The 19959-nt window shown below is 47.1% G+C and overlaps 1 protein-coding gene across 1 annotated transcript in view; it reads right to left on the bottom strand.

Annotated features, from left to right (window-relative positions):
- Positions 1-19959, bottom strand: part of LOC116231906 (serine protease inhibitor Kazal-type 5-like) — a 40381-nt gene extending 20422 nt beyond the window's left edge. The window contains exon 1 of the mRNA XM_031597917.2: positions 19617-19959. The gene's annotated coding sequence lies outside the window, so the exon portion shown is untranslated. The remainder of the gene's footprint in view (positions 1-19616) is intronic.

Genomic DNA, 19959 nt, shown 5'->3' with positions numbered 1-19959 from the left:
ATGTGGGGTTGGGGCAACAGGATGCTGGAACCAGTCTCCGCATCGAAGCGGCAAGCTCTTCCCACAAACTCAGAGGAAGCAGCCTGCCGATCCCAATGTCAACGCTTTGCAGGGCAGTATTTGCTCATTAAAAACTGCTGTGCTGGAGGTGGTTGGGTTTTGATCTACAGGGCCTCAGCAAATAACATCTGCACAGTGATGGGATTTCCCACGGCACAGCACCATGACATCCCGTGGAGCTGCAAAGGACTTGCAGGCGCAGAAGGCCACCAAGATCTGTGCTCTGATGGGCCCTACCAGAGCTAGCTGATTTCACGGCCATTAACAGTATTTGTAGCTTAGATAAGGGTAATCAAAATCTCATCATTCAGGGTGTAAACTGATTGCCTGCAGGGGTTAGAAAGGAATTTTACTTCATGTGCAGAGTTGCATAACTGCCTAGATCCATTGTGGGTATTTTCTAGCATCTACCGAGCACCAGTCGTGGGCCATGGTTAGAAGCAGAGCATGGCACATCGGCTACAAGCCGGAATTGTCATGCAAAAATCACAGTCCCATTGTTCAGAAACAAAGTAGAATGTTTCTCTGTCTGGCTTCAACTCACACATGGAAACAGAAGACAATGACTGTCACTGGGCTGCTGAAGCAGCAAAATTTCAACAGAGGATGAAAAATCTGTCCTGAGATTAGTTTCCCGTGGACAGTGAGAAGAGCAGCAGCAAGCCCACAGGCACAGCACACAAAGGATTACACAATGCAAAATGGCCCATTTGAATAAGGCTGCCCATCTCATTCCACCAGCTGGACCCTGTAAGTACTGCCACAATGGGGGTACCAACAACCTGCCTTTCTAGCAAGGCCCTTCCATGCCATCCACCAACCCTTATCACCAGCCTGAACAAGGAGGGACAAGAACATGCCGTTTTTATCTCCACAAAACTATTATTTATGTTTTATTAGTGGCAAAGGCACTGTAATGTCAGAATTGGCCGCAGGGCGTGGTGGCTCAAGCACCAGTACCCATCAGTGCAGTAAGAGCAGGTGGCCAAAACATGCCCTGCATGGGTGTTGGTTGCTCTTAGATTATAGTATCACCACGCCCCACTCAGCTAATTGCACCATGAAACTCAGATCTCTACCATATCCCAATGCCAGCCTGATGGCAAGTACCTTTATCCATGCACGTGATCCATCACAGTGTTAGCTGTTCCTCTGGGGAAAGCTGTGGGAAAAACCCCCATTCCAGAGCCGCATAGAGGGTAATTGAGGCTAAAGCATTTCTGTGCATATATGCCACTATTGACTTTCCACCTGAATTTTTCACATGACTCGTTATCTGACGCTGTGGTTTGTGATTGGAACTGCTGGAAGGCGCTCCACAGAAAACCAACAATTCTTCACTAAAAGCGTAGCCACAACTGAAAATGAAATATGTTTGCATGAGAATTTCCATCATCTCTTTTCATTTTATGTTTCCCAATTTTAGGTTAGAGCACATAACTTGCAAGTTTTTATGATTTGCATTTGGTGGAAAACCCTACCCTAAAATGAGTAGCCGTAGAACATCTTCCTGGCTCCCATAACGTCTGCGCTTGTCTATGCAATACCTACTGGCTGGACATCAGCAGTTCTACTTGTGCTGAGTCAAGTATTTGCTCAGGTCCTGCTCTGAGTTGCACAAAGGCTGACAAGACATCCCATCAAGCCCCCATCCAAGTGCCAGCAAGCAAGGGCGCACCATGCCCAGGACACACACCAGATCCTGCCCACCCCACAGCTCCAGCACAGATTGCCTTTGGGCTTCCCATGCACAGATCACACTTCCCAACATAAATGCTCAGCACACCAGTTGGTGATTTGTCATGCTAAAGGGCACCTCTCAGCATCTCCAGGACACCTCCAGCAGAGATGGCTGATTGCCATGGCAGCCTTGTTCTTTTTTTCAGCTTTTCTTCTGGAGGACAGAGAAGAGGGATGTGAGTCATCATTCTTTCTCCACTACAACCTATGCTGTTGTCTTTTTTGTTTTGTTTTTTTAAACATCATGCTTCTCTGGCTTTCCATTTACTCCAAAGAGAGGGAGAAAAAAAAAAACTTTGCTAAAGAGTTTGTGGGCCATTCACTTTTGCTGTTGTTTTTTCCCCTCCATCTTATTTAGCAAATCTGAAGCACTCTCCCAAATACTGGAAGAAATATCCTTAGTACCCTTTTGTTGACTTTCACCTTCATGGCAGCTCAGCACACATTTAACCCAATCACTTTCCCTGAGTACTGTCATAAACCATTCTTTCCCATAGGCACTCATCCACATGCAGTTCTGTTATACCCGTAGCAGGAATGCAGTCACCACGGGAAGCCCTGAGGTTTACCTGATTACCTTTAACTACCTGCGGCTTTTTGCTTGTTTAATAACATTGCTCCACACAACACTCTAGCCTGTGTACCCATATTCAGCTTAATAAGCATCCCAGCGCAACCAGGTCACCAGTCTGGTGGTGGAGCAGATAGGTTAACAAACACCTAATGATGGCATTGAGAAGTAGTACGTTCACCAGCAGTGATTAACAAATTAGCTACTAGGAGCAGCAAGTGGCAAATTCTGACAGCATCTCAGAGCTGAAACAACGCCATGGAAATACCCAAACCAATATTATTTCAGGGTTTTCTAGGAACATCTGGAATACGACCTGCCCTTTTCTCCTTTTCTGCCAGTCGGGGCCGTGTACTTCACATGGGCAGTATCTGACAAGGGAGCCAAGTTTCCATGGGTACTCACTTGTGTTCTAAAACATACAACGTCTTAGCTGACCATATTCCAAGTGTTTGACCATAATAATGCATGAGCAATAACAACACTGTCTTTCTGGTAGATTGCTGGAATATCTGAACCTGTGATCCCTTCCAGGGCTGGGCTTGCATTTGCCCTTTGTGTACAATCTGAAAAAAATCAGAGAATCGTAGATTGGCTTAGATTGGAAGGGACCTTAAAGATCATCCACCTCCAACACCCTGCTACAGGCAGAGATGCTCCCCACCAGATCAGGCTGGTATTTCACCACATAAAAAGTCATTCTCCCTTCTGCTTATCAACATCCTTCAAGTACTAGAATGCCACAATGAGGAGGCCCCTTCTCTTCTCCAAGCTAAACAGGTCCAGCTCCTTCAATTTCCCCTCATAGCAGATGTGCTTGCTCCAGATCCCCGAGCATCTTTGTGGCCTCGTCTGGACCCACTTCAACAGCTCTGCACCATCTTGTGCTGAGTGCCCCAGGCTTAGACACTCCAGATGGGGCCTCACAAGGCACAAGGGTAGAGCAGAGGGGGACAATCCCCTCCCTTCCCACTGCCATCCCTCTGTTGATGCAACCCAGACACTGGACTGACCTTCTGTGCTGCAAGCACACGTGTCCAGATTTTTGTCCACCAAAACCTCTCAAATTCTCTCCTCAGAGCTGCTCTAAATGAGTTCTCTACCAGCCTAAATATATATCTCAGATTGCTCTGACCCAGCTGCAACACCTTGCACTCTCCCTTGTTGGACCTCATTAGCTTCATGTGGTTCCACTTTTCAAGTCCCTTTGGATGGTGTCCCTTTCTTCTGTTTTGTCAACTGCTCCACTCAGCTTGGTGTCATCAGTAAGCTGCAGAGTGCACTCAGTCCTACTGCCCCTGCCATCAATAAAATTGTTGAAGAACTCCGATCCCAAAGCAGACCCCTGGGGACACAACTCATGACCGGCCTCCACCTGGACACAGAGCTGTTGCCCACAGTCCCCCAGCTGTGACCATCCAACCAATTCTTTATCCGCTGAATAACCCAGCCTTCAAATCCATCACCCTCCAATTTAGAGACAAAGATGTGGCACAGGACCATGCACAAGTTACATAAATATTGCATTTGCACCTTCTGTGGTAACAGGGCATGGAACAGAGTGTGTCACACACCAGCTGCCACACAAGTACATCCATAGATGCCTAGCTACACTTCACACACAGGGTGAGTCAAAAGGAAGACATCCTCACTGAAGAGCTGAAAAAGGAATCCGAGACTGAGCTGCTTCTTCAGGGATTCTCCCTTCATTTTGATAAGTCTCTATTCATAGCAAGGTTAGTCTACTACATTTGTAGTGCCCTTCTCCTTTCCTTTCCTCTGAATCTGTTACATTCACCCAGTTTCTACTACTTCTTGTCCTTCTACAGCCCTGGTACACCATCCAGCTGCTGCAGAGGTCCATTCTTGTGCAAATTACTGCCTCCCCACAAAGTCTGCCCATCCGCCATTGGTACAGATTGACTCAGTACCAGATGTAGCACAGAACTATCAGTGTCTAAACCCTATATTCTTGCACTCATTACCCTCCTTGTTTGGCCCCATGGGCTGTTTTGCCTGATGCACTGACTTTAGGGAACACGCTGTGCCTTGTTAATCGCCATACTGGAGATGCCACAGAGCCCGCTTCCAAAGATGTAGGACAGATATACTGTGATTCACTCTCACATTAACACTGCACTACCTGCACGGAGCACAGAAGTGCACAGAGCTCTCGGGTCATCAAGTTCATCTGCCTGTCGTCACTGGTAACCACATCACTAGATCAATTAGGGAGAGTCTGACTGGCCTGTCACAGCTAATGGGATCCTCGTTCTGACAGGAATAAAGGATCCAAAGACTAGAAGCTGCAACTAGACAAAGTCAGGCTGGAAACTAGAAGCTTCCATTCAGCAGTGCTGGGTTTGTGCAGAAGAGCAGCAGTCCAGGGCATTCCACGTCACCAGTGATTTTTCAGTCTAGTTTAAATGTTTTGCCAGTGCAATCTTATCCAGTAGCTTTCTGCCTAAAAATCCATTAGCCAATACAATACCAGTACAGGGTTTGTGAAAGCACAGGAAGAGCAGTTCCATCAGATGCACAGCAATAAAACTCAGGGGGATTTTTCTGAAGGAATTTCATCTTCCCTGGAGAGGTCCATAGGAATCCATCAAGCTGAAAGAAATGGCTGGAAAAACACTGCCCCAGTTGAAACAAGAGATAACTCGCAGCAAATTTCTGGCTGGTTAACTGCTCTTCTCTGACTAGTTAACTGGTTTAAATTCCACCCTAATCTAAGAGCTACATCCCATCCCCAGGCTCACAAAAGCAAGCAGTTAAATAGAATTTATTATTTGTTTTCAAGGTAAAGCATGAAATGAAATAGAGAGGTACCATATCCACACGCCCCAGGCTTTTTTCCACATGCTTTTGAAGATGCTCTCCTAGAGATTAGACTGACATCTAAGATAATTAGCATATCTTCAAGCTGAAGATTTAATTAATAAACAAATAAGTCTCATTTAGTTAGAGAGCTGGGGAATTTATGTCATGATATTTTCTCCTAACTAAACAGGTGCACATTGCGTCATGGCTATAATGGTGTTTATAATGGTGTTAGCACCCACTATTTTCTGCCCCCCTCCCCCCTCCCTGTCAGTTCTGGGGGAGAAAAAAAAAACTTGAGGGGGTAAAATAATTTCAGAGTAAATACAGTGTTTTTCTTCATTCTCATTCTGTACTCCACAGTACACACAAAATCATAACATCCCAGCTTGAAACATAGCTTAGACAGCAAATCACTAGCATCCAAAGAGCATTCAGAACTAATGCCTGCATTGTATTGGGGTACTTTACAACCTTATGGGGGTTGATGAGACTATGATACAGCACAACTGCCCAGAATTCATAATATGAATTCATCTTGCCTCTGAGCAACAGGACAAAGGGTGATTGCATTTGTTTTGTTTTTCCCAAGGATGAAAAACATTCCTATTCCTTCATGTCAGGTGTTAACTGACTCCATCAAAGTGCAGCAATGTTGAGGAAAGTACCAAAACCTTACCAAAAGGAGAAAAGTCTAAGAATTCACATTGGATTATGAAACTATTCATGTAAATAATTTATTCCATCTAGCCCTGTATAGAATATTTCTGAAGACCCTTTTCAGATGATCATTCCCTGCAGTCCCTCTTAAAGGTATCACAAGAGTTAAGCAGAGGATCCAGGCTGGGGAGCAGAGCTTCTGGACTTGGTGTAGGTGTGCAAAGGCTGGCCACAGGCAGGACACACATCATTCTTGCCACGTTATGAAGGATCTCAAAGACAAAGTTCCATGCCCTGTAGCAGGAGCCGCCCAACTGGAGGCTTGCTGGTACCAGAGATGCAGCAGTGGCACTTCCAAGGACACTATGGAGCACTCAGTGTCCTTCCAAAACTGCTGGAGGAGGGAGAAGTATTCTGTCATGCTAATAATATCCCTCTGAAGATGGGGAATTCAGTGAATAAGGAGAAAGGCTATTGCAATAGAAGCAGCTGAGCAACAAAACATTGCTTCCCTGCTAAACACTAAGGGGGTGGTCTCACATCTGGACTGCCCCCTACCCAGCGAGCTGAGGACAAACTCATGGTGTGGTCCACATGGTCACCACCAACACAGGATGGAGGAGGAGAACAAATTGAAGGCAAAATTTAGCTGGTGCTGGCAGGCTAAAGACCAGGAACTACACTCAGAAGCATTCCCTTCAGTGAGCCGTAGAAAAATCCAGAGGCACTGCAGAGGTCAGAACATTGTACCTTGAGAACAGGCTGAAATAGCATTTAGATCTTTACTGCATGATCTCTACCTAAATCCAAGTGAAAATGAATCAAAGCTTCTGGCACATAAAGGAGGTCTTTTAAACTAAATACTGCAGGAAAGCCAAGAGTTTGACAAGACATGTGGTTTGGGGAAATGCAATCTCCAGTGGAGAAGTCATGAAAATTTTGTATCCTTGAATAAAAGGATAGGAGAGTTGCCAAGAACAGTCAGGGAGGGTACAGCAGACTGCAGTCCCAGCAGACAACATCTCTCTCAGGCATGCAGAGAGAACAGAGTGAGACAACACCACGTACACAATTCTATCCCAGTGCCAAGGGTCTGAAAGAGAGATGAGTGAACGGCAGTGCCCTGGTTTCAGATGGGGCTATTAACATAACCTACACCTTGGAAGTCTGGTGGAAGGCAGATAAGCAGTGGGATGTGGTAATGAGTGGCAACAAATTATACAGGAATGGGAATAGGCTGGGCAGGTGGAGGAGCAGAGCTGTACATTATGGAGAGTTGAGCACAACCAAGCTAACTGTATCAAGTGCCACAGAATCCCTAGGATTGAAGTCCTGTGCCCAAGCATTGTAATATTAGTGTTACTTCATCCATCCAGAACAGGGCAATGACCACAAATCTAAGGAAGGTAAATGAGGCTGTGATGGAAACATCAGGATGCAAGCACAAAAGATGTCCATCTCTCCAAAAAACATGTAATAAATGACAGGATGGAAAGATGTCTAAATGTAAGATGAGAAGCTACTGCTTCTCCAGCAGCAATTAGTGACCTCTGAAGCAGAAAGCCAATCCTTCAATATGGCCCAAGTAACACCCAGAAACATTGGTGGGTTGAATTTTAAGATGCAAAGAACCACTGGTAATAAACTTAAAACCAAAAGAAGAAATTTTGCAAACCTGCTATTCTAAGTTTAACTTGAAAAGAAGGAGCTGCTAAAGACACAGTCACTTGATCAAAGACAGTTAACAGGAAAAGCTGGGGGAAAAGCACACCTAAGAGGCAGGAAGAACATTTGAAGAAACCATTGAACATGCATATCCATAGGGAAAATCCATAGGGAAAAAGCTTCAGAAAAGTTGGTGTGCATTGCATCAAATGGGACAACCAGCAGTAAGACAGGGCTAAGTCAAGATACTGGACAAATTGCAAAAATATAAAAACGTTCAAACACAAAAAACCTTCAGCTCACATAAAAAAAATACCCCGAAGATATTATGAGCAAATTTTTTCAAGCCATGGGCACTAATAAAGCAAATCTGGATGTTCACCACAGGGCTAAGGGAGCCTCCAAGGACAATAACATTATAGCAGAAAAGCTAAAATAACTTTTTTTCCCCACAGTAAATGGACAAATCCCAGTAACACTGGGTCACAAACAGACTAAAATACCCAGCAGGGCTGAAGGAGCTCAAACACTGTCATTCAGCCCAAACTGAACTGCATTTTTGAGGCAAAGAGAGCAAAGCTCATCCAGAGTAATGATGCAGGGACAGAGAGAAGGGACAGACCAGGGAGGACTCATGCCAGGTTTGGGGGATGGAATTCCTGTCTTGCCACCCAATAGAGTTCCACCAGCAGTGGACGAGCAGTGGCTTTGCTTGACATCATAAACTTTTACCTCCAATAGGACAATACTGAGATCCTTCCTCTAAGCTCCTCACATATTAAGGTAAGAACTAAAGGAAAATGTTGAGCTTTAAAAATGATTAAAAAAACAGCAGTAAGAGGTCAGCTGTCACAGCAAAGGCGAGACCCAACAGAAATCTCTGCAGCTCAAGTTATTATAAATTACTCGTAAAAGGAGATTAGCAAAGGAACAAATTGAATGATTCAGAGGAGTTCAAAGCCTCAAACCATTTGAGAGAAAAACATAAGTCACTTGTGACACAGCTGCTGGACAAGAAAATGGCAGATTAATTTCAGTGTTAAAAATGTAGATGGAGAAAAATAGCTATTTATTGTCTACCTGCACATTACAGCTCTATCCGTGTTCAGTCAATTAGTGTTGAGGGCTGTATCATGGAGACATCATAAGGTCACAAATAAATGTCAGGCTGCAAAGAGGGTATGGGTTTGACTGTCTATAGTCAGGAGTGCCCAGAGAAAACAGATTTTTAAATTACAGCACTCAAATCAAAGGTTACCAGAGGAAATTATCATATAGTAGGTTTGAACAAAAGGAAGTTGTGGTTTTTTTTGTTGTTGTTGTTTTTCCTCCCTTTCCATACAATCTAACTGCCTTGTGGAACTCATTGCCCCAGGATGTTGTGGATGCCAAACACATCAAGGGAGTCTAAAGCCAATTAAACTCATGGACTGGTCCATCATTAAACGTGACGATGGAGATGCAGCCTCTGGCTGGTGAATCCCCAAAGCCACAGGAAGCTTTATCACAGGAGGAACTGCTCTGTGCTTGTCCTGTTTATTCCCCTCAGCAGCCACAACTGTCACACGGTCACAGCCAGCACCCAATGTGGGTGATGCTGTCTCAAGGAGTTGGCATCCCCTGGGTTGAAGCTGGCATGTACCAAGACCTGGGATCCAGACTGCTCCTTGGTCCCTGTCCTGAAGTGACACTAAACCTTCTGAAAACAGAAAAGATGGACAACATTTCAGGCTGAAATTTTGGGCTTAAATCTCAGGAGATCCCCAGTACATGAAATCCAGAATCACACCCAGATGTCAGCCCTTTGTTTGGATGTCGTGATTTACATGCTGAGTGACACTTCCTCTTCTGTCTCCCTAACAATGACAAAACAAAGAGGTATAAACAAAACTTGGCTCCAGATGTTCTGCCCTCATTAGCGACCAGCTTGGCTAATGCTATTTCATCAGTCCTTTGTTTCAGGGTGGTAAGCCAACATCAGCAAGCCAGGGACACTTTGATGGGCTCTCCCCCCCCTCCTTGGGATGTGACAAATTCCCAGGACACTCCTGCCCAACACTCACTGCAATAACAAGCACGGGGCTGAATGACTGCCCTCGACAATGTTTGGTACGTGGAAAAACTTGTGCTCACTAATTACCATGATTGCTCCATTAAATGCCCCTCAGGCAGCCGCGTGAGCACAACACAGGTGCCCTGCCCCTCAGCAACCCACAGCAGCATCCAGGTGTGGACAGATGCCCCCACTCCCTGGGAGCCTCCCCTGGCCAGCACTAGAGGTATCCCACCCACCTGCCAGCAACTGATATGTCTAGGAATAGAGCTATTTATTCTCCCCATTCTTCCACCAGTGAAAAAAGACAAGGTTAAGAATCAGCGAGACCAGGCACAGGCTACAAAACAAAGATTTTCCTCCTCCTTTGAAGCCCACTCGCTATTATTTTTGACGAGAGATGCAGCAGATTAATTTCCCTGGTTTGAGCATTCCTAAGCCTCTTTACTAAGCCTGGCAGCAAGAGCCTCAAAGCAGATGCCAAACCCTGCAATCCTTTTATGCGCTGTAGAAATAATCCCTTTGCCTGGTGCCTGGGAGAGCTGAGCCATGCAGGATGCTGCTGGACCAGTGCTGAGAGCCAAGGCAGAGCCCACAGCTGGAGCCCAGCGCCTTCCCTCTGCCTCCAGCCAGCACCACTGCTCTGCTTCCACTGGAGTTCCAGCCACTGCCTGGTGCCAAAGATTGGAAAGAGATACACCTGTCCAACCCCAGAGCCTGTCCGATCTGCCATGGGAGATGCAGCATCCTCCAGTCAAGGACTCTTTGCTCCCCATTGTACCTGCTTTACAGGTGGAAAGGAGAGCCCAAAAACATTCTTCTCAGAGTGCAGCACAGCTCCAGAAACAGCTCCTTCCTTCTGACTCTGAGATAACGAGGTCCCTTCTGCTAGCCAGCTGCCTTGAGCTGAATGCTCAAGGTTGAACCCTTTGAATCACAGCTCCATTGCCAAGACCCCAGCGCTATGGTAACCGCAGACATTTTGAACCAGAACAAGCTGCAAGGGCAGAGGGAAGCTAATTTGAAAATCAATAAATCAAAAGGAAATATTTGGCTCTTCTCTTCTGGCAGGGAGGGGCTCATCAACTTCTACTGCAGAGGAACAAGGAGAGAAAGGGCTCTTTCCTCTCTGTGCTCCCAGGATGCCCAAGGACTTTCACATCCCTGCACAGAGAACAGCTGCTCTAAGTCCTTGCATCTCAATGATAGATTCCTTGTTTAAAAATAAGTCAGTGCAGCCTGGGATGCATGCCAACACTTTTCCCCCGGTTTTCCCACGTCCTACATTTTAAAAGCAGCTGATAAACTCCATCCTTGCTTATCCTTCATCCTTCCTTTAATAACTCCCTGTGTTCCGTTTAAAACCAACACGTTGCTCTCTTCACCTTTGCATTTTCCCAGAGCTACAGCCTCTTGTCTTGGCTACTCTTGTTTAATTTTGCACTGTACTGCTCTACTTCAGCAACACCAGCAGCCTTGACAGCTTCTCCTACAGACATCACCCTTGAACTCCTTGTGCCCCAGTTCTAAGTGTCCCCCTCTGCTGAACTTCATCTCCTTCCCCCCGCTCCCCCTCCCCCAAAAAAAGGCAAATTAATAGATTGGGGCCAGTTGGAACCAAAACACTGTTCCTCCTTACGTATTACTCTTGACCTTCAGGTTGGTGTAATTCCCTAAAACTTACAAAGAAGCACCCAAGGTTTGCAAACAAAGCACTCAAACCTTCCACGTTGTGCAATACACAAACTATCAGACCTGGGATCTCATTACACCCTCTGCCTCCCACTCCAGAGCGTGCTCCCTTGTTACATCTTGTTTCAAATTAGACTGAAATCTCTGCATGCCAGTGGCAGAAGCTCCCATGGCACCACTGCAGCAAACAGAATTAATAAGCATGACTAAAGACAGCTCTCAAAAGCATAAAAATACAAAGAGGAAACCAAAGAGATGAGGGAAATTCAGTGTCCCAGCTCTGAACAAAGCACAGCTCTCCAGATGCTAGAATAGCTTCAGAACAGCCAGTGAACTTGACTTGTTTATCATGAGTTTCATTTCTCACTTCTAGGCTCAGCATTTCCCAAATAAATCGAACCTAAGTGAAAAGATCCTCTGCATAGTCTGAGATTCTCATGCTGTCTTTCATCAACACCACTTAAAGATGCAGCTTGTCCACTCAAATTGGGTCATTTGTTGTAAATGACAGGGCACGCTCAACAAGCAGAGGATACAAGAAAATTAGTGACAAGAAAACAAACAACCTGTTCCTTGTCAGCAGACTATGTCCTAGCCCATGTTCTTCCCCCACAAGCATGGTTTTGCAGTGCCTTATTACACGGACGTCTGTTTTAGGACCTAGCTTTGGTACCAAGCTGTCCTTCCCACAGTAACTGCTGGTTGGTGAGGCACTATCTCATCCGCTTCCCACCTCTGACTTAAATCCCACCCAGATCCCCAGGTGCTGCACTTCTATTAGGGAATACCTGCTATTTATAGAACGTTTGGCCAATGCTTAGGGTCTTCACACTAATTTTTTCAATAGCCTGGAGATGCTGTTGTAAGAACAGCATATTTTCTTTATCAGCTGAACCATGAAGAAAGCCAAGATTTGACATTGGCCATGAGGGCTTGCTTCACCTTCCCTGGAGCTGATCCTTGGATTCATTTAGCTATCTTCCACCATCTCCCCAGGCTCACAGAGATGAGGTGACAACAATAGCACTGCAGCCCAGGAGATGAGAGAGGGCTTGCATAGCACAGCTATTTCACCCTGCTACAGAAAGGATGATTTTATCCCTCCTCAGTAGGAGGAGTTTCTGTAACAAGGAGCTTTCAGTGATGGGTATTACCAGCCCAGAAAGTATAATGCTAATATTCCAGGTACACAACAGCTGATTAGCTGCCACAGCTTCCCAGAAGCCACTAACTTCTTCCTTTGCCTGCCTGCCTATCCTCCCTATGTATCATCCCTGCAGGTACACTTCTCCCAGGCCTATCTCACTTGAACTTCATTTTGCTTCTGCAGAACCTGCTGGCATCAAAAGTCAAGGCCAACTGGCAACAAGGCAACATTGGTGATCTTCTCCAAGGAGGCACAGTGGGACTGCCCTGATGGTACTGCTGGTTTCAGAGGAGCATAACCTGGCGGCATCGCTGTCATAAGCACCACTGGCCTCCAGCAAAGATGGACCTCTGAAGGACAGGAGGAACACACTGTGCCCACACAGATGAGCACACGCTTATTCACAGAAGACAACAGCACCGCACAACACAGCAGTCACTCCTCAGTCAATCACCAATTTCAAACAAGGTGAGCTTTACTCTTTCATTCATCCCCCATCCAACTAGCTCTCAGGACAAGACTTGCAGGCAAAACTTTAAACTCTCCACTGTTATCCTCTGCTCACAGCAGTAGCTACGAAGACTCACAACATGAGACCACCATATCTGCACACCGTTTCACTTGATACTACAGTTTTCCTGCTGAGAGGAGTCTTCCTGCCTCCTCCCAGAACTTTAGAGCGAAGGCACTAATGGCAACAGCAAACAAGTACTCAGCAGCACCGCAGTGATGTGATTTAAGGAAAAATCTTGGAGCTAAGCAGGCTCCAGGCAGTAATGGGTACATGATGAATAACAAACCCATCCGAAGCACCAAGCATGAGTCAACCCAGATGAAGAGCTCCTCAGTCCCAATTCTCCCCCCACACCCCCACCAACACTTTGGTTGTTCCTTGGGAAACCCATCTGCGTTATGAGGGTGTCCATAAAACAAACAACATTTGGCTGATTCTTTGAAGAAACCTCAGAGAGCCCAAAACTGGCTGTGTGGGCTGAGTCCTCAGCAGGGTACAGTAACCAACGCAAAAAGCAGCCTCCTCCGGGGCTGCTACAGCCTTTGGGATGAGGAAAGTGGAGCAGAAATCTTCATAGAAAAGCTATTTACATCTGTTTGACCCTCGTAAGACAGGTCCCTAGGCTCTTCCCCATTTAGAGGCATTTGCTGTTACAAACTGTCATCAGCTGGATCCTTTCTGAGGGAAAGGAATGGTGCAGAGCAGGCATGGTACCCACCAAGCAGCACACACATCTCATACAAGATGGGTCAGATAGAGTGGTCCCACCTGCTCTGGCAGCATGGGCCCTGCAAGAACCTGGTGCCAGCTGCCATGCCATCTTTTGGCTTGGGTTTGCAGGAGAAGCCAACGAAAGTGAAAGATACCTGTACCCTCCTCCCAGCTCCACCTGGACACCCAGCCTCCCTGCAGACTGGCTGCTCCTCCCCAGGAGGCTGCAGAGCTTCTCCCACACAAACCCCTTTGATCTGTTTGCCAGAACCCAGCCCACTCCAGGAAGGCCTCACTTCCCAGATATTGATGATTGATGCAGGACTGCAGCTCAGCTCCAGGCTGTTCTCAGGACTAGGTGGCTCTAGATCTGGTTCTCCCTTAATTTGTCCCCAGTACCCACTGGAGATCTATCCCAGCACCAGTCCATCCCCATGTGCTGCCCCCAGAACCAGAAAAGCCACTCTGTGAAGTACAAAGGAGTGTCCTGTGCACTTAGCCCAAGAGACAAGCCCTCCTGCTGAAACCAGTGCTGATACACATAGTGAACAACCCATCCAGAAGCTGGGCACAGCTCTGAGCAGATCCCAGTCTGAAGCCCACAGCTCACTGCTTCAGCCTGGCCCAATGTTTCCTACCAAACCCTCCTCACAGGCCTGAACCATCTCCAGTCCTCCCTATCTTATGAAGGGACAAATCCACGAGGACTGAGCACCATGAACTACAGAGTCCACAAGCAGTAGCAGATGAATGCTGCCCCATGGCCACATGCTCCATTCTTCCAGAAGAAAGATCTCAAGTCTTTGACCTCTCTTGGGACAGCACCGGTACCAACAGTTAGCTCTGATGCTGGCTTCTGCCTCTGCTCCCACCCTACGGGAGCAAGTCTTGCCCTGTCTTCTCCAGTTACCTACAGAGGGGAAAAGCATCCTTTGATCCCACTTTGCGCAGTGCAGATGCTCTGTGTACGTGATGCCACACCACACGTGGCACGCAGACAGCTCACCCCCAAGAACAGGTACACACAGCCCAGGAGGGCTCTGCCTCCAAACCAAAGCCCCAGCCACACCAGCTGGGAATGGGACATTCCACTGTGCCTGGAGCTCCCGGCCAGGCTCAGCCCAAGCAAACATCCCGCTTCCTCCTGCAGCCAGTTGAGCAAGCACCAGTGGGTGGCACACACCCAGGCTAAGCACTCCAGCACCTCCACCCGCACCCGCCAGGGCTTACTCAGGCCTCCAAACACATTCTTGCTTCAGGTGCACTGGTTCTCACGCTCCTCCCCCGGGAGGGAGCCTACGTTGCTCAACCCCTGCCCCACTCCATCTTCAGCTTCCCCTGCACTGAACCCGGAACTCCATTTCATTTCACTCATCACAAAACGTGCCGCCCCTTCGTGCCCACGCAGCCCTGGTCCAAGCACGGGGAGGATCGGTTGCTGTCACCACTGCAGCTGGAGCCAGGCTGTCCTTGAAATGGGGCTGTGACACCATGGCCCGTCCATGAAAGCCAGGTCAGCCAGGTACTTAATGGGAAGGGAAAGGTCTCTGTTGCAATTGCCAGTCTCAAATCCTTCTAATCCCTTTGTTTGACTGCTTTTGAACATGGGAAGCACCTGACATCTGAACAACAGAAGGTTTAAGGCTCACAATGCCTTCTCAGCACAGCCTTTACCTCCACATGACACATCCAGCTTTTGCAATCTTGGTTAGCACTCATCTGTCCTATTTCAACTTCAAAGGACTTCACAAACATTAACCAATTAATCCTCTCACCACCCTCAGAGGGAGGCAAGCATCTTTATTTTTATCCATTTCCCCATCTGGGAGGAGAATTCGGTGCCTGTCACAAGGCCACTCCAGCTGGCTCCCAGCACTGCTGCTCAGCTCCCAGCCCCTGGCCATGGCATGAATGCACACACCTGGACTGGCAGAAGTGCTGCAGCACCGTCACAGCTGGCCAACCAGGGCTGTCACCAAGCACCTTTGTTTTCCTCCATGTCACATATGAGCTGGCTTCTTGAGCACCTTCTGTTCATCATCAGTCAATGACCTGAAAGGAAAGTGATCCAAGATACGCAGCGCAGAGCTGGCATCTGCTGCAGAGAGCCCAGGATCAGCCAGCAAGCCAAGAGCGTGCACAAAATAAGTGCGTTTAGCAGGCTGATGATAAATGTTGCATTTTGTAATAGAAAGCATAGGCCAATGGGGCTGGATCCAGTACAAGGACAAATTTTGACATAACTGAAGCTACATACACTGACAAAGCATGACATGAGCTACTGGCAGTGCTTAGAATTTGCTAAGAACTGGGGCAGAATATCCCAGCTCATTCTGCACTCATTTTATCCCAAATGATTTTCTCCAGCTCAGGCACAGCTTGGCTTCAGGGACCTCACAGTCCTTGGAATTATCGGTAAGGAGGGACAGCCAGCTGCCACTTGGGAGACTGCAGGAAAGCAGCACACATCACACAACACAGTGGCAGCTCTCCCAGGGTGGGATGTGTGCCACCAGGAGCAGCACTCCCCCATGGAGCCATCATCTACATCAGTCAGGATGCAATCAGCACCCACATCCACCAGGTCCATCGCATACTGCCGAGGTGTTAACAGCCAAAAAAAAAACACCTTCACTGAAATGAGCATTTCTGTGTTGAAACCTACAGGAAATCCTTAGCATGGGCAGCACTCCATCACCCAGCAGGTGGGGGGCAGAACTTCTGTGCAAGGACACCCAGTGCTCCCATGCTTCCTTGCAAGGACACTCAGGTGTGCTTTCATGCTCAGGATTTATCTGATACCCAGCACTGCTCCCACTCAGTGCCGTTGGCTCAGGCAGGGCTGGGAGCTGCTCCCAGCTCCCTTTCTCTCCAGCAGCAATCGCCATCCCCAGGGCTCCCCGCAGCACACCAGTGAAAGTCACTCTGTTTTGCAACACTGCTGACCTGGAACGGGACTCTGGCTCCTCTGCCAGCAATGAGAGCCCACAATTGCAGGGCTTACAAGGAAGCATCAGTTCGTTTTTCTCATTGTTTCCAATAGCCCAATGCTGACTGCAGACAATTATCCATTACCATTCATCCTAAGGTCTCAAATTACTCATGAAATCCTCTGAAGATGTAGGGATCCTAAAGCCTTTTGGATGGAAACGAGCAGCCTTTAAGCAATGCTCAGCAATGCTAGATCAATACCCTAAATCATTCCAGCATCTCACTGAAGCAGCAGGAGAATTTCAGGCTGATGAAACAATTTTCTAACTGCAGTTCTTAGAGGAAATGGGGGTAGAAACCTTTCTTCTATTACAGATACAATACCATCCCAAGGGAACGCTTAGTGTCAAGAACCACTCTGAAAAACTTGTTAGAACACCACTACAAATAATGTGCTTTGAATTTATCACTAAGCACAGACCTGAAGTCACAGTAACATCTAACAGCCCCATTTGCCCACCTCCGCAGGGGTGACACATCTGCACCAGCGCTCCCCCGGTCCTGCAGGAGCACCCCGAGGTGCAGTACACAGTGCCACCTGCTGACACCCTGTCCCCAGCCCTCCCAGCAGGACAGCTGCAGTGTTTGCAGCCCAGGACTGGAAGTCCCTGCCATGCCCCTGCACTTTGTGCTCCATCCAAGCGACTGCTGTCACTTGCACCTTGCAAACCAATAGGCTCTAGGCAGTATCACCCCATGAGATCCAACCCACATCATCCCTTATTTCCTAGAAACCTATTTCAGCTCACATTGGTGACAGAGACACAGCCCGACTTCAGCCATTACTTCCTTCCATGAACACATGCAGGACAGACACAGATGTTGGACCATGCACTACCTGACCAAGGCCATCAGCATAACATGGGATTTGATGCTGAATCGTAGAATCAGTTGAGTTAGACCAGATGACCTTTAAAGGTTCCTTCCAACTCCTCTACAACAAACAAGGACACCCACAGTTCCATCAGGTGCTCAGAGCCCTGATGTGATACAGTGTCCAGAGGGACGCTCTCATCAGTCCCGTTCACCCTGACCTTGGGTGTCTCCATGGATGGCACAGCACCACATCTCTGGGCAACCTGTGCCAGTGCCTCACCAACTTTATTGTAAATAATTTCTTTATATGCACTCTAAATCTCCCCTGTTTTAATTTGAAACCATTTCCCCTTGTTCTATCACAACAAATCCTCCCAAATCCTCCTAAGGAGTCTGCCCCCTTCTTTCTTACAGCCCCATAAGACTACCAACACATATCAAGACTGCTCTGCAGGGAGGGAAGAAAAAGCAAGGAACTATTTCATTCCTCTTCTTCCTCTGGATGTTTTCCCATCTGTAAACCTTTTTTGTTAGCTCTTTTGAGTATTGCCATCATCTATTTGTCTTTTACACACTCCCCTCCTTTTGGGCATGAAGAGGAACCCAAGCTGCTCAAGAACACCTTGGGAACAAGCAAAGAGAACCCCACTTCATTTATGCATCCTTGATTAGATTGCATACTTGCGAATGCTCAGCATGCCCAAACACCCAAAATGTCTTTGATAATGGCTAATAGGTTTGACTTAACCCTACAGTAATGCAACATCCTCACAAACTCCCTTTGATCCCTGCAGGCGGTGTTTGCATCACGGCCCAAACAGAATCAAATCCCCAGACAAAGCTAAAAGCAAGACTCCAGGGCTCTCAGGGACTGGAAAGGCTCTTAGCATTCACTACTGTTAGTTTCTTAATGGTTGACGATGTGATTAAGGATCCACCAACTTCTTAACCTTCATCCTGCTCTTCTCAGTTAGATATGGTCCCTCCAAAAGATTCATTTCTTAGGCCATTCCCAAACTTGCTTTGTTTCCTGATGGGCCACTAAGATCCTTGGGGTCACATCTTACCTTGTTCCTTGACCAAAATATGTCAACATTTGCTCTAAGAAGTGGAAGAGGCCAAACGATTCACTAGGATACTTAGAGCTGGTTTGCAAAAAAAGAAAATCTCCAGAAATGTGGTGTCACATTTTTTGTGTATGAGCTACCATTACTGCTGATTATTTACACTGCAGCAGTCACTACAAGCCCCATTGCCATTGTGTCAGGTACTAGATAATATGCACATGCTGAAAGGCAATATTCTTTTCTGCAAAAACTATAAAGAGAGGAAAGACAAAAGGCAAGAAAACATCGTTCACTCAGGAAGCAAAACCAGAAATTAATTGACTAGACTAAGTTATACAGCAAATGGCAATACCGAGCTGTGCATACTAATTTGTGCTCAAAACATGCTTATTAAATATATTAAAGCCCACAGGGACACTGCTATCAGTCTACATAAACAGCTCCAGCCCATACTCCTCAACTCTCACTGACAATTACACCCCTAAATCTTCCTCCTCCTGCCCTGCCTTCCCCTTACAGAGGCTCTGTTCTAATTTTAGAACTAATTAAATTAAACCTCTGACTCACCTCAGATCTCCAATTTAAGCTTACATGATCTCTGCTACAAGATCTTCCCATGCTGTTATTTGGCAGCACTCCCCCAAACACACCCCACTGCCTGTTTCACAGCCCAGTGATGCTCAGCAGCTCCAGGAACACACAAGCTAGGTTCTCATCGGATTCACTCCAAGCATGAGAAAGGAATGGAGCAACCTGTTTGTAAAGAGGTCACGCTGCCCCGGCACCGTAGGAGCCATGGGCAGGCACAGATGCCAGCACAGATGCCAGCACAGCAGGGCTCCCCCAAGACCTGGCATGCAGAGAACCTGCCTGGCTGTGAGCACAGGCAGCTGCAGGCACACCTCCAACAGCACAGCCACCTGCAAGAGGTCCACCTGGAGAGAACCACCTCCTCAAAAATCACCTTTTCTGCTCCCCAAAATGTTTGGTTTTGAAGCAGAAAGTACTACCAGAGATCTCACAGCAGCTTCCAAACCAAGCCCTGTACAACCAGGGCACAGGCAGCCCCCCCACAACTCCAAATCTCATCAGTACCTGGAATTTACCTTAATTACAGAGCTAGCATGTAGCCTACAGACTCCTCAAAGCCCAGCAGCCATCTCCTCCAAATGAGCCCAAACCCACCTTACCCACACAGCTCAGGGGCCCATATGCTTCTGTGCTTCTCAACAACCACAACCCTTAAGTCAGCTGAGCTCATTTCCCAAATTTCACCATTTTTTTCTTTCCTGTTTCCCTCCTTCAGTCAGTGCTAAGTGTCACAGGAGAGCCCAATTCAATTAACAGGATTGATAGCAATTAAGCTGCAATTGGAGTCAGGGTTGTGCTCTTTAGGCCTGGAAAGAAACGACGTGTCACTGCAGTGAGATAAGCAGCAGGTGATGTCAG

The sequence above is a fragment of the Phasianus colchicus genome, chromosome 15 (genome assembly GCF_987193195.1).
Source record: "Phasianus colchicus chromosome 15, bPhaCol1.hap1.1, whole genome shotgun sequence".
NCBI classification, from domain to species: domain Eukaryota; kingdom Metazoa; phylum Chordata; class Aves; order Galliformes; family Phasianidae; genus Phasianus; species Phasianus colchicus.
This window is presented reverse-complemented; position numbering and strand designations above follow the sequence as displayed.